The sequence below is a fragment of the Patiria miniata genome, unplaced genomic scaffold, assembly GCF_015706575.1.
Source record: "Patiria miniata isolate m_02_andy unplaced genomic scaffold, ASM1570657v1 HiC_scaffold_22, whole genome shotgun sequence".
Lineage (NCBI taxonomy): Eukaryota > Metazoa > Echinodermata > Asteroidea > Valvatida > Asterinidae > Patiria > Patiria miniata.
Window position 1 is genome coordinate 5,676,164 of NW_024037061.1, and position 15,181 is coordinate 5,691,344.

Consider the following 15,181-nt stretch of genomic DNA (forward strand, 5'->3'; position numbering starts at 1 on the left):
CGACTAAAAATTAGGTCATGAAATTTCTGGGGGGTTTTCGAGAACGACGAAAATCTCCCAAATGTTGAGGTAATCAAACCAAAGAGTGAACCTTCATCTACAAAAAAATCTCGTGAACGTGATGTCGTTGATATTTTAAGAATTCGATGTACACCTAAAGTTTCCAACAACTTCCATTTTTCACAACGCGAAAAGATCGTCGCCATTGTAAAGCATAGAGCGAGGAACCCAAACACGGTGTGACCTTGTAACCCAGACGCCTACTGATTGGTCGAGCTCGAGTATGGGCCTGCTTAATATTTATAAGGCATTAATTGCGCGTTCGCACGCGCTATTCACAATGTTTTCAGGCCAACGTACATTTTGTACGTCGGCGTACTTACATTCGTTTACACGCCTACATGTGATTGCAAATCATGAAAACTCGCAAAAGTCTTCATTTTTCAACCGGCGATTTGGACCAAACATTAGAAGTCTCCTGCACGTGTTTCACATGAAAATGAAGCGTATACTTTCCTCTATCTACTAAACCATGCCATTTTTTCGGCTTTTTAAGAATCGAATGTACACCTAAAACTATCGGCCCTCGAGTTTGTTGATAAAAAATATGATTTTGTTTGACAGGCCAAAACAACACTTTATATTTGTCAAAAGCAGTTATTTTTGTTATCAAAATAAAGCACACGATTTCAACTTGTCACTTATTTAGCCATCTTGGCCAAACAGTGCATGTATCGAGGCACTTTTTGTGTTTTTCTGTAGGCTCGAATAAATCTCGTAAAATCTCGCGTACGCTTTTGGGCCATGCGTGCTTGACCTCGGGACGAGAAACTGAGGTCAAACAGGGCTGTGTGCGTGCCACGGCTACTGACTGCATTTATTAAATCCTGCCAAGTTTCTCTGACAGTTGTTCTGATGTTTTGCTGCTATTTTGGCACCAAGTTTATGAAAATAGGGCATACCTTTGTCACAAAATGTTCTAATACCAAAACAGGTATAGGCTTAAATGCTAAATTTTCAATTACATGGACCATGTATGACGTACATCGGAAGGCACGTGAGAGTGTTGACTCTAAATAACTATAACACAAAAACTTTTGAACTTATGGCAACACAGTTCGCATTTTGTCTGTGTGTTTTTTACCTGTTTTGAATGTTTTACGGGTCCTAATATCGGCATGGATATCATCTGTGGAAGCTTTAACCCTAAAGGGGCCGGGTTATTTTGACCATCTCTCAGCCGGGGGGGCGGATTCCGCCCCCCCCCCTAAGATCTCGGCCATCGAGTGACGAACAATTTTGAAACTCAGCACATGCATAGAGCAACTCTTCCTAAACATGCCCAAGAAATTTCATGACTATAGGTCAAAGGGTTTTGGAATTATGGCTAAATAATTATTCATATGTATGAATGGCAATTCTGCTCGGTGTACACGACGTATATGCGAAAATTCAGTTTTCACGGCGCGTAGCGCCGGAAAATTTTTCGCTACGTGCCAACCCGTTGTCCGATTTTTATGTTTTTGGTATCAAAAGATGCGCAAAGCTCGAGGCTAAAAAGTCATAACAGCTCGGGTCGCGAAAAAAATTTTTTTAGAAGCTATCGCGGAAAATGTTGAGGGGGGGGGCGGATTCCGCCCCCCCCCCCGGCCCCTTTAGGGTTAAATGTTTGTGCCTGGGACTAGACTATGTGTGCTATTGCTAGTTTCGACGTTTGGATTGTGTGAAAACTCGGGGTTTTCGTTGCCAACGAGCTCCCCAATTCGATATTCTGCTGCAGAGCTGCACGCTATGGACACCCGACATTTGCATGACAATGCTTGGCTATTGAATCTGGACTTACCTAAAGGTTTGCGACGTAGAAAACGTGGCAAAGCTGGTGGAGTAAAAACTGATGCGGAAACGTAAGTCCAAACCGTATTTACCCTCAGTTATAATGGGCAACGTACAGTCCTTGAGAAATAACAGTGATGAGCTTCAGGCAAATACCCGATATCTACAAGATTACAGGAACATCTCTCTCATGGCATTCACTGAAACCTGACTTAAGGACACCGATAGTGATGGTCATGTGGCAATAGATGGGTTTAAACTGTTGCGAGGAGATAGGATCCTAAACGATGCAGAGAAAGCTGGTGGTGGTGGAGTTTGTCTCTACGTTAATGAGAAATGGTGTCATCCGAACAATGCTGTGATTAAACGCCATTCCTGTTCCCCCAACTTGGAAATTCTGTCGGTCAGTCTGCGCCCATATAACCTACCCCGGGAATTTTCTCATGTTGTTTACTCAGCTATATACATTCCTAATCGGTCAGTTGCCAAGCAGAGTGCCGATGAATTGTGTTCAGCTATTCATGATATTGAACGGTCTAATCCAGATGCCATGATTATCATTAATGGCGATGCCTCATTAAAGAAGAGTGTTCAGTATCACCAATAATTATGTCAACTGCTCTTAATCTGGTGGCATACTGTCGGAATCGTGACCGGCTGGTCCAAAGCAACAAACTTGGCAGATAGATTCTTATAGCCCTAAAGAAGATATTTAGAAGGGGTGACGCCTGAAATTCTTTTTGGAAGGGTGCCTAATTTGCATAAAACGCTGATCCCTGCCGGGTTGTATATTTATTCCCATATTTGGGTAGATGTCTATTTTTTTTAATTTTTGAAAAGTATATTTTGTGGATTTGACTTACATATCCTTACTTAAATAACATTTTCTAAAGAATATCGGAGACTTGAAGATTATTAGGACATAATAAAGATCCTAAATGGCGACCATTATACCCTAAAGTTGCGCACATTTCCTTTTTCCTCAGATATCATGAAGTAGTCTCACGAAACGTCAGTATTGATGAGCTTCAAATTCACAAAGTTCCTCACTGGCACAGTTACCCTAACAAAATTAAATGGGAAATCATGTGAAAAATTATATCATCTTGATATTTAGCCCACAAAAAAAAACAAAGGGGGGGGGAATGGGGTGTCCGTAAATTAGGCTAAATTAGGCCAAGTGTTGCCTAACGTGGAAGACTTGATTAAGTTCAAGGATGAATCCCCCAAAATTAGAGTTATTGTTTTTTATAATAATGCTGTCTACGTCTAAAGGTTTTCGTACTAATATTTTGGGAATTTCCTTGAACTTGTTCATTCCTCCCACATTGGACTACCATTCTCCCACCTTCATTGAGATGATATATGAAGATACAAAAAAGTGGCGTCAGGTTGCAACATTTTTTTCCTGGCTCCTTCCGTAGACATATGGATAGGTCAGACGATGATTTCTTTCTGATTCGAAGAAGGTTTTGCAGTGACGGCGGAGAATCTGACAGTGAAGATGCATTGGTAATTTCGGAAGGAAAGTTTTCACACAGACGGTCCTATTCATGCTCATTATGGAGAACACTTGTCCGAAGTGTTCAAAGTGTGGATTCTTAATTCCGAAGCCACACTTTAGTAAAGATTCGTCGTTCCGAATCCACACTTTATCACCAGCGTAACAGATTCGTAGTTCCGAATCCACACTTTTAACAATAGTGTAACGTCATAGCAATGGTTTAATTTACTCGAATCTAAAAGGCGCGTATAAGCCTTTCTTTTGTTTGTAAGCATTGGCGCCATTTTGTATGGGCTGCCGTAAGCGCATAAATTGAAGCCGTTGTTGGCAACATAATTTTTCCAAAGAAAGTCCTCATAACGCCATCAACACATAGTAAAAAGGCATATGTGGGAACTATTTTGAAGCTTTGTTGAAAATGTTGTATTTTCAAGTATCAAATAATATTTTGGTGATCTGTAATAACTCTTTTGCATTTTTGCAGTGTTGGACTTTTCATAGTTTTGCAAGCCGTGGTTGGCAAAAATGCAGTTTGCCAACCAAGCGCAGAATGGTCTATACTACCTCCCCTCTCCCTCAGCTGGGACAAGCCGACCACAAGTTAGTGCTTCTGTCACCGAAGTATCGACCATTAGTGCAACGTCAAAAACCAAAGATTGTGTCGATTAAATAATGGAATTCACATGCCGTGAGTGAATTGCAAGCGTCATTGGAATGCACGGATTGGGACGTATTCATTCGAGCCGACCCTGTTTGAATGATCTTGCAGACGCAGTTTAATAGCTGCTACGTTAACTTTTGTACTGAAAATGCTATTTCCACGAAGGTCAAAATCTACCCATATAACAAACCCTGGATCACAAGGGAAGTTAAAGATGTGATCAACAGGAAGAAGTAGATCTTTGGACAGGGTGACAGTATACAACTAAAGGAAATTCAAAAGGAACTAAAGTATGTCATCAAAGCAGAGAAAGCTAGATGCAAGAGGGTCGTTCCATGTCAGACCAACGCACTTTTTCACCTCATGTCTTCCAATTTTGATAAAAAAAATTGCTGTGCTTGTAGGTGGATGCACACCAATTTTTTGCCCGATCCGACCTACCATGTGGTTAGGGCAAAAACCACAAGAAACTGACATTTTAGAGTAAAATACCACCCTTTTGGTAGAAATATGTCAAAACCATGTCAATTTCCATCAAATATAAGCAAATTTGGTATTAAAATAATAAGAATTGTATACTCAAATCAACTCTTTCGTCAAAATTAAATTTTGTGAAAAGTAGGTCACGTGACCTTTTATATGTTATCGTGATCTTTGACCCAATTTATGTAATGTATCATTCCGAAAATCAACGAAATGAAAATGACCGAATAAAACATGTCTTCCTCTATCAGAATCGACTAAAAATCATTTGGGGTCTTCAAAATTTACAGCTTTATGACTATTTTTGTACAATTGGTAGGTTACAAATGAGTCAATTTATGTATTTATGATTTATGATTTAGAAATCCACCAAAACAACTTACTCTTCTGTTTCTAAAGCTACTTAAATTAATCTTGGTTTGGGAATTTCTCATGTTAAGGGCTGATGAGGTATTATCAGACTCATAATATCAATTATCAGCAGTGGCGCCCCCAGGATTTTGCTTTTGGGGGGAGGGGGAGGCGGCTCATAGTTTTTTGTTGTCAAATTTCTGTAGAAGATTGAAGAAAAAAATTAGAAATGTGTTTGTGGACAAACACAAGCTGTTTCGGATATTTGAAGTACTCTGTGCACGTGATGAACAATTAGTAACGTCACTACAAATGTCATCTATAACAGCACATTACACGTACATATCAAGTTACAACCAAATCGAGCATATAGTTCTGTAGATATACTGGTAGGCCTTTAATAGAAAAGTGCCCCTTTAAAGGACGTCACATGACATTTAATGATGCCATCACTTGAATGTTCATGTGTAACACATCCAGGTATGGGTACATATCAAGTAAAAATCCAATCAGACCTATGGTTCTGTAGATACAGTCCTTAGAAAATGCCCTTTTAATGTGACGTCACATGAAATGTGATGACGTCATGATGACATTACTTCAATTTCCATCTGTAACACATTATCAGGGACCATCTTCGGCTTCTGGTGTAAGTGTGTGCCTGGTCCACATTCAATCAGGCATATGAAAGTGCCAAAGTGTGTGGTTTGAAGAAAAACGTGTACAGAACCTATGGGGAAAATGTACATCTTTAATGTGACGTAACGTGACACCTGATGACGTCACGATCACGAATTTCTTCCACAACCAATTGTGGGTGGCCGATTTTTATGATTCAAAGTTTCTTGAATAATATCTTTTGACACTTTTTCCATTACTTTACAGTATAAGCAACAATCTAGTACATTTGTGTAGATATTTTTGGTCAGTAAACTCACAGGCAGTGGTGCCATAAACCACCTGCCCACGCCTCATAACCCTAACTCCCAAGGGGGGTGTGCAAAATCCTATTAAAATGGGAGGACTGGGGACTGTTGGGGGTAGTTCGGTCAGATATGGAAGGTCGTGTTGAAAACTGCTCCGTCCCAAACCGGTGAGTACAGAACCAAGTTTGTCATAGGCAAACTCGGGTCTGGTTCTAATGGGTTATTCACGTAATGAAGTCTGAAAAAGGAGAAGAAAAAAAGAAAAAAGAAACTAGAAATGTGTTTGTGGACAAACACAAGCTGTTTCGGATATCTAAAATACTCTTTGCACGTGATGAACAATTTGTTCATCTACAAATGGCATCTATAACAGCACATTATACGTACATATCAAGTTACAACCAAATCGAGCATATAGTTCTGTAGATTTAGGCCTTTAATAGAAAAGTGCCCCTTTAATGGACGTCACATGACATTTGATGATGCCATCACTTGATTTTTCATCTGTAGCAGATCCAGGTATGGGAACATATCAAGTAACAATCCAATCAGACATAAGGTGCTTTAGATATGGCCTTAGAAAATGCCCTTTTAATGTGACGCCACATGAAATGTGATGACGTCATGATGACGTTTAGACGTTACTTCAATTTCCATCTGTAACACATCATCGGGCACCATCTTTGGCTGCTGGTCTTAGTGTGTGCCAAGTCTAAAGTCAATCAGAGATATGAAAGTGCCAAAGTGTATGGTTTGAAGAAAAACGTGTACAAAACCTATAAGGAAAATGTGCATGTTTAATGTGACGTAACGTGACACCTGATGAAGTCCAGATCACAAATTTCTTCTACGACCATCTGTGGATGTTAGTCAAACTGTGTATCAAGTCTAACGTCGATCGGATTTACGAAAGTGCCAAAGTGGAGTGTTTTAAAACGTGTACAAACCCTATGGGGAAAAATGCATCGTTAACGGGACGTCACCTGACACCTGATGATGTCAAGATCAAGAATTTCTTCTAGGACCATCTGTGGGTGGTGGTCTAAGTGTGTACCAAGTCTAACATCGATCAGATGTAGGAAAGTGCCAAAATAAAGTGTTTTAAAACGTGTACAAACCCTCTGGGGAAAATGCATCTTTAATGTGAAGTAACCTGACACCTGATGATGTCACGATCGCGAATTTTGTCTAGGACCATCTGTGGGTGGTGGTCTAAGTATGTATTAAGTCTGAAGTTGATCGGATTTGCGAAGATATGCCAAACTGGAGTGTTCTAAAACGTGTACAAAACATATGGGGAAAAATGCATCTTTAATGTGACGTGTCCCGGCACCTGATGACGTCACGATCACGAATGTCTTCTAGGACCATCTATCGGTGGTGTCCTAAGTATGTACCAAGTCTTAAATCAATCGGATTTATAAAAAAATAATAATAAATAAAACAAAAAATAAAAAAACAAAAAGTGCCAAAGTGGACTGGTAGAAGAAACGTGTACAAAACGTATGGAGAAAAAGTCTGAAAAAGGAGAAGAAAAAAAAAGAAAAAAAATCTTAACGAAAACAAGATTTTGGGGTAATTAGCTGTTTCGGTGTACACACCGAAACAGCTAATTACCCCAAAATCAAACAAACAAATTGGCAACCTTGGAAGGGGGGGTGCGTTCAAGCCCCTCGATCCCCCCTACCCCGGGCCACTGATAATTAGTTATCCCACGGGCGCTTGGAATATGAATCAATGCAATGCTGATGTGACCCATATGCCACCTGACGCACTACATTATTCAGTGTTCCATGAGCGGAAGTGGGATAACGAATTTATCTTCAAGCAAACTTGACGTCGAATGTACATGTACATTCGATATCCGGGCTGCAATATAGCGTTTTGTTCATTCGAGATGAATTTTACCTGGATGCGTGTCCGCTGTACTGGGTGCGGCCAGGCCCGTCACCAAGTGGGGAGGGGGCTGGTGGTGCCAGGCCCCCCTTGGCAAGCAATTGGCCCCCAACGGCAAAAACCATGTATTTTTTGTATTTTTAGTAGTAGTGGGCCCCCTAGTTGGTACTATGACCCCCCCCCCCCCCCCTTGATGCTCAGGGCTGGCGACGGACCTGGGTGCGGATAGGAAGCATGGAGCTGTTGCATGCCCTGAACAGTCACTGCTGATGACAATCGATTCTCAAGCATTCAACGTCAAGTTTGATTGAAGATAAATTCGTTATCCCATTTGCGCTCGTGTTACACGGAATAATGTAGTGCGTCGGGTGGCGTACGGGTCACAGCAGCATTGCATTGTTTCATTATTCCAAGCGCGCTCGTAGGATAACTAATTATCAGTGGCGCCCCGGGGTGGATGGGGGGCTCAATTCCAAGCGCGCTTCTGGGATAACTAATTAACAGTGGCACTGGGGTGGGGGAGGGCTTGTTTGATTTTTTGGTATTTTTTTTTTCTTCAATCGTCTACAGAAATTTGAAAACAAACAAATTATGAGCCCCCCCCCCCCCTCCGCAAAAAGCAAAATCCTGGGGGCGCCACTGCTGATAATTGATATTATGAGTCTGGTTATACCTCAACAGCCCTAAACATGAGAAATTCCCAAACCAAGATTAATTTAACTACCTTTAGAAACAGAATAGTAAGTTGTGTTGGTGGATTTCTAATGTAAAGTTTATAAATTGACTCATTTGTAACATATTAACTCCACAAAAATAGTAATAAAGTTGTACATTTTGAAGACCCCAATTGATTTTTAGTCGATTCTGATAGAGGAAGACATGCTTTATCAAGTCATTTTAATTTCATGTTAAAATCATGTTCCAGTCAGCTTTCAAGAATTTTTACTGTAATTTTTAACTTGTCTTGTAGTACCCGGTCCATTCCAAGACTTTGGAAGTGGTCACGTATTATTCCTATCCCCAAGAACTATAATATTACATGCATGAATGATCTCAGATCATTGGCCTTAAACAGCCATACCAATGAAAGTGTGTGAACGATTGTTTTAAGGCGCTATCGCACTGTCACGTTCTGGCATGAGTTCGTACCGCGACCAAGAAACTTGAGTAAAACGCGTTGGGAACGCAGATGACGGCGTGGGGACTCATTGATACTAGTTGAGGACTTCAGAGGAACTCCATGGACTTCGCTGAATAGACTTGCACAAAACAAACGCCGCGCCTCGGCGCTTTTACCAGAACGCGGTAAGGACTCTGCGCGAACTCCTCGCGAACGACCGTGACGCTCTGGCAACGCGCAAGTAGACGGGAGCGACGTCGTGAGAAATCCACGGATGTGCATGCATTTGGACAGCGCGTCACCTCTGCGTCTCCTGCATCTATGCCGTTCAAAATGTGAAGACTCAATGACAATCGCCAATTTTGGCCCGAGTATCAATACACGCCGCGCTTCTGGCTGCGCACGTTTTAAGGTCGCACCAAGCGTGCCATGAGGACTCCAAGAACGTCGAACGAACTAATTGGATGCCATGAGGACGCAGCAAAGACACAGAGGACGCCGCGCAGACTTCTTATTGGTCTTCAATGAAACTCATAGAGAACGCCGCAAGGACGCTATAGAACGCCACGCGGACGTCTTAGACATTCAGTGGACTTCACAGAGACGCATTGCAAGCCACTGGCTGCAATGCCACTGGCAGAGTGTTCTGGGTTTTTTTGTATCTAGTTTTATGGACCCTATGCAGTTTGCCTATCAGAGAAATCGTACTTGTAGTGACGCTATCTTACTCATTTTTGATAAGTTATATGCTCACTTAGAACGAGCTCAATATGGTAGCTCTGCTATAGAGTGATGTTCTTTGATTTGATGTTCTGCGATTCGAATTACCTCAAATTAAATGTCTCTAAATCAAAAGAAATGGTTATAGATTATAGGAAGTCACGTCGCCTACCAGAACCTGTTATCTTGAAAGGCAGTGTTGTAGAACGTGTCACGTTACAAATATCTGGGTGCCGTAATAGACAATGAATTGAGTTGGCATGAACATGTGGATTTCATTGTGAAAAGAATAATTCTCGCGTGTTCTGCCTCAGAGAACTAAATTCGTTCTATGTTGATCGTAGAGTCCTGGCAACTTTTTATGACTCTGTGGTTGCAAGTGTTTGGGGCTTCTGTCGAATATGTTGGGGTGGAAATGTTAGGAAATGTGAAAAAGACCGCATAGATAGAATTATTTAACAAGCAGGAAGGATTCTTGGGGAGTCGCGGCGGTTTGGGCCTGTCAGATTATATGCGCTCTCATAGGAGACCTTACGGCGACCAATTTTTATTCATAAATTGAACAATCGCAGCGAGGACGCAAGAAAATGACAACTTTCTGTCTTAAAGAAGCTCAAGCTACGCTCATACTGTGCTCTTCCCGCGCTTACGATGTGTTCAACTCGCTCTCTATGCGCCCCTGTCAAGCCCAATTACTCGATCTAGTCGATGCCGCTCCGCTGTCACTACGCCCACACTACGCTCTGCTCGCTGTTGATACGTCCTAGTAGCTCGCGTCGCGCTTTCTATTCGACCAATTTACGCTCATGTGACGTCACTTGCGCCGTATAAATACCACGACAAAACGGTCAATACACAGTCCAGTTTCAAAAATTATTATACAAGTTCATCGCAGTCAAGTTACTTTCTCAAAGAGACTACATCGACTGCCTTGCGTCTATAAGCTGCCTCAATGCCACTTCAATGTCGCACGATTCACGCTCGCACAGCGCCCGAGTTGCGTCATCACGGCGTCCCGGCCAAGTGTTGCGATTGTTTTGAGCATGTTCAAAGACCTTTGCGCTCATCAAAGACCATTAAGACTCTCTGGCGCCCATCTGGCGACCTATGTAGTTGTCATTGCGATCTAGTAGTTGTTGTTGCGCCCCAGCTATTTTTCAAGGACGCAGTGAGAGCGCATATAAGATCGCAGACAGTGTGAGTAGGGCCTTTAGTGGACACAGCATATGAGGATCTAGTGATCGGCAAGCTCACTATGCTACTGGATCACAGGGCTCGACCATAACTTTTTTCACTATCCACCCGGGCTACTGATCGAAACAGACTCTTAACTAGCCCGGGTTTATTTTCACTATACCGCATGTTGTTGTTGGGGGTTTTTTTTAGCTCAAATACAAAATGGCGTACTTTTAGGCTCAACTCTGTCGCAATTTTGTCAGTGTTTTCAATAAACAGATCTAATCTTTTAAAACAGTTGATTAAATTAGACACACAATGATACAGGTTTGCTTTCTGAATGTAATGATATATTTCTTCCTGTCCTTTCATCTTTGCCGTATCCGTATATTTTTGACTTGCCAGCCAGGGTACTTAAGAAATAGTTTGACTAGCCCAACGCTGTTTTGACTGGCATTTGGCTAGCGGGCTACCGCTTATTTCGAACCCCGCTAATGACAAAAATCATCCGCTTCAGGACAGGCTTGCTGAACACCTGATCCCAAGGTCTGGTCGTATGCGGGTGCTATATCGTCACCATTTTCACGAAGGTGCGAATTTCATGAAAATCGTCTTTTTTTTTCGAAAAAAAATTTGGGGGGGGGTGGTGAAAATGAATAAATATATCAATGTCTACAACTTGGTGAAGCTATACTTTCAAAAAATTAATTAAAATTTTAATTAACCTAACTAACGAATGGGCGAATTTGCCAAAAGTGCCGTTTTGCGTTTTCACAAAGCGGCAAATTTCCGCACTCTATAGTATTAATAAATTTTCAGTAAATAAATACATTGTAATACAATGGCGCGTTTGAAGGGGCGAATCCCATGCGCGTACAATAAAACGTTTTCACGAAGGGGCGAAAAAAAAATGCATTGACACAGCCTGCAAAGGGGCGAAATCTGCGTGTAGTCACTTTAGCTTTTTACAAAGGGGCGAATTTGCTTATTGGTCTCTTTTTTTTGCGTTTTCACAAACAGCCACTTCTGTTATTTGATTAATTCTGCAAAACTAATCACTTATTTTTCTTAAAGTTTACGTCATTTAGGAAGACTAGAAGCTCTTCTTTTCTCTGATACCTAAATCTTGCATTTTCTATGCATCTTTAAGTTTTAAATTTTCAAATGAAAAAAAAACAACTTTAAACGCGATTATATCGAATTTTTGTTCAGATAGTGAAATACTAAATTTGCCTGTTCGTGAAAACGGTGACGATATGCTGCGACAACCCGACATTCATCCTCCTTCATTCCTCGTGCAATAAACCAACACAATCTTATGTTCCAGCGTTAATTTTAATCTATTGATTGTTCGTTTTTATTGTTCGTGCAATTGTATATGTAACTGTGTTTTATAATGTGTCGATGGTGTTATTGTATGCGAGCATTTTAAATTACCCCAGTGGGATATAATAAAGATGATTTGATTTGATTTGATTTGATTTGATTTGATTTGATTTGATTTGATTTGATTTGATTTGATTTGATTTGATTTGATTTGATTTGATTTGATTTGATTTGATTTGATTTGATTTGATTTGATTTGATTTGATTTGATTTGATTTGATTTGATTTGATTTGATTTGATTTGATTTGATTTGATTTGATTTGATTTGATTTGATATCAGGAGCTGGCAAATTGAAACAATTATATAGTGCACACTTGTTTTCTGGTTTGCAGCTAAATATTTAATTGAACCTTAAGGTTGACAGAGCTGTTAAGGTCAAATATTTGAGACTAAAGCATAAAACATATTTGCCTATATGTAATCTTATATGAATTCTTACCATGATATGAGCTTTCAAAGGTAGGAAAAGTTCATAGCTGTTGAAATTATGGACGTCGCCAGGATTTTTTCTTAAAGGGGGCAAAGCACATTTCCCCCTTAAAAAAAGGTGTACGCAGTGCCTGCCTTTATTGCGACGCCACTTAAAAAAAAATTTGTTTCAGTTTTTGGGGGCGGACATGGCCCCCGTTGCCCCCCCCCCCCCCCCCCACCCCCCGATCCGCCCATGTTTCCAGCATATTTTCGATTTATCATTTTTCGAGAGGTGAGAGGTCAGCGGGCATTGTAGGCCTATGCCCATTTCCCAATGCCAACTTTTTTATGTCACAAGTCCAAATAATGAAACAGAAATTAATTTTGACCATTGTTCTACTGGATCTCATGAATTCAGACCCAAAGACCATTTTGTTATTTAGAGCATCTGCAGCGGCGTAGCACGGTCATTTGTATTGGGGGCGGGTAAAAATTTCTTGTAAAGGGCACTTGCACATTCGTGCTGAAATGAAGACACATTTTTTTCTCTCCGGACACTTGGCCTCCCTAATATCAAATAGTGAAATATGGAGGGGGGGCTACTATCGGTCAATGGGGGCGCTGTTCAAAACCGACGATTGTGCACACTAATGGACAATATATGGTGCCTTTCAGGGCGATACATGCGCGAAATTAAAAAAAAAGGGCACTCTTTAAAAAATATTGGGAGGTGAGCGCTGGTAAAAACGGGCATTTGATTGGAAAATGGCAGTCTTTACAAAATATTGGGAGGGGGTAAATACGCCCCTTACCCCCCCCCCCCTCCCCCGCCTCTCCCCCGCTGGCTACGCCTCTGATCTGATCCCCATATCCCCTGTTTTCATTCCCCATATCTCTTGTTTTCATTCCCGCAGCGACGCAGGCACAACAGAACATACATAAATAAATTATAAGAGGCACGCCGGACAAACATTTCAACAGTGCACCAGTGAGTTTGGTAAAAGGATTTGTACAAATTGTTGCTGTTTATCGTGAGCCAGAAATAATGTTTCATGGTTGGGCAAAGCGCTTTGGCTACCTTGATTCCGTGCAAAGATTATAAATCAGAAGTTTTGAAGAATTAAATAAAATGACAAGGTACACAAAAATTATTGACCTGTCCCAGGGCAACGGAGGTCTGATATGCGCTCCCCACATCGTAAATTCTTTAGGTGGCCACCTGAATAATTGTAGTACATCTGTGAAGTTTCAATTCATCCTGTTGAACTGTGTTTTTGTCGTGGTCACTTAGTCGGCACTCTCATGCGCCCTCCGATGTACTTTATGGAGCATGTAACGGAAAAGTTAACATTTAAGCCTATACCTGTTTTGGTATTTGAACATTTTGTGACGAAGGTATGCCCTCTTTTCATAAACTTGGTGTCAAAATAACAACAAGACATCAGAACAACTGTCAGAGAAACTTGGCAGAATTTAATAAATGCATTTCGACGATAGGAGCCAAAATGTACACGGAGGGGGGTTGCGGCCCCGCCCCCTCCTTGCTGTTTGCACCGCTCTTAAATTATTTAGTCTGAATAAAAAGAACTCTTATGTTATATTTTCATGTTCCATGAGTGCAAAGGCATTAATAAAAATGGTTTGATTTTTCCGTTTCCCGTATTTGCACAATTTCAATCCGATCTGTTTGTCGGCACTCTAATGCACGCGTTCATGTGCATGTACTTTTCAATGAGAACAATTAACATTTAGGCCTACCTGTGTTGGAAATGGACATTTGAATTGTGACGAAGGTATGCCCTATTTTCATAAACTTTTTTCATAAGACATCACAACAACTGTCAAAGAAACTTGGCAGGATTTAAAAATGTCTTGCGACGATAGGAGCCAAAATACGTACATGGTGGGGGTTGAGGCCCCGCCCCCTCCGCACTGTCACCGTCGCTCTTAAGGTAATTAGTCTGACCTGAAACCACTCTTAAGTTATATTGTTATATTCCATGAATGTTGAGGCATCAATACAAACTAGTTTCATGTTCTCTCCTTCCGTTGCGTTGTAACGTTGTATCAGCGAAAAGGAAAAGGAGGGGTGACGGCCACGCCCACCCCCTGCGTATTTCGGGCCGTTCTAAATTAGTCTGATCTAAAATCATTCCTAAGTTATATTTCCATAATCTACAAGTTCCAAGCTATCAAATGATACTGGTTTCGTTCTTGTTCTCAAAAATTTGATTAAATTGGCCCAATTTTGCATGGCGCCAATGGGCCTTAGTCTGATCTGGCGAAACTTAAGAATGGCCATTTTGTGATCAGGGTCGATGATACTATGCTTTAAGACAATCAGGGGATTTTCCCCGAAATTTTGAATAAACACTATCCAGCTCTCCGTTTAACATGGTCCGCAATGAAAAGAAATCACATCCAGTATGGAATGTGTGCATTTCTACGGAAGAACGTTCGTGCCAGATTTTAAAAGTAAAAAAAAAAATATTTGTATTGCGAAATAACGCAATAGTTTTGCGAAATAACGCAATAGTTTTGCGAAATAACGCAATAGTATATTGCCAAATAACGCAATACTATTGCCAAATAACGCAATACTATTGCCAAATAACGCAATACTATTGCCAAATAACGCAATACTATTGCCAAATAACGCAATACTATTGCAAAATAACGCAATACTATTGCGAAATAACGCAATAGTATTAC